This window comes from Dipodomys spectabilis, unplaced genomic scaffold (assembly GCF_019054845.1).
Source record: "Dipodomys spectabilis isolate Male_0828 unplaced genomic scaffold, ASM1905484v1 ptg000571l, whole genome shotgun sequence".
NCBI lineage: Eukaryota > Metazoa > Chordata > Mammalia > Rodentia > Heteromyidae > Dipodomys > Dipodomys spectabilis.
The window spans coordinates 635,941-637,216 of record NW_024871248.1 but is presented as its reverse complement, the minus strand read 5'-3'; positions in this window follow the sequence as shown (position 1 = coordinate 637,216).

The following is a 1,276-nucleotide window of genomic DNA, read 5'->3' as shown; positions in this document are numbered from 1 at the left end:
TTTATCACTACATTTCTTTTTGTCTAAGTATAAATGCCATACTTACACTAAGTGCCTAGAATAAGCAAAATGACTTATAGAGCTCAGATCATATCTTTCCACAGAAGATGACAGCCCCAGAAGAAAAACAGGGCAACAACTTGCACAAGAAAGAGAGAGTTTGATGTCTCCTTAAATCTTAGGATCAAATGCTCATGAGGAGCCCTCGGGACTGATGACAGCTTAAGGACCTAACATTTCCTGTGTCATTCCATCAAAGGAAACAGTCACCAGTCTCCCATCACACTGTAGGTGCCACGCCTGACTGTTGACCTTGGCTGTGTCATGAGAACGTGCAGCAGGGCTCTGTCATGGTCACTGGAGAGTCAGAATTCCACACTAAGAAGACATTCATGAAGGTGGTAACAAGGCCTGAGTTAGGGTTTTGTCAGATCTAGATGATTTGTAACAGGCACTACTGTCTTCTGGCTAAGAATGTGGATATATCATCGGGGTCTTGCACACAAGTTTATCAAGTGTTAGCTTGCAACATTTCCGTATGAAAGCCAACAAAATGACATCAATGCCCTCTGAACATATTCTCATCAATATTTAGTAAGTAAAAAGCTATAAAATCAAGCTCATCATGAGGAAAATACCGATATGAAAACCAAATTGCAGGAGCATTTACAAAAAATGTTTTTCTGTATGTATCAAATGTGACAAAATATTAAAAGTTAATGAAGCTGGGAAAGTTAAATTGATTTCCTTTTTTATTATGGTTGCAACTGTCTTTTACATTTCAACTACATAACAAAAATAATGTAGGCCAATCACCACCAGTGGCTCACACCTGTAACTCTAGCTATTTAGAAATCTGAGATCTGAGGAAAGTGAATTGAAGTTAGACTAGTTAGGAAAAACCAGTGAAACTTTGATCTCTGATTAACCATTTAAAATCAAGACATGGAAGTTTGGTTCAAGTAGTAGACTCTTACCCTTGATAACAAAAGCTAAAGGTCAGCTCCCTGAATTCAAGCCCCAGTATTCACACACACACACGCACACACACACACACACACACACACACACACACACACACACACACATACACACACACACTCTCAAAAATAACCAGTGACCAGGAAAAAGAAACAAGATATTTATTTTCTTTCATTTTTGTCATTTTTTTTACATTTATCTCTCTTTCAGAAGTTAAAGGGGTCATAGAAAAGGAGGGACAAGGAATGAATATGTGTAACACTGGTATTCAATTGGTACTATGTTGAAAATGACC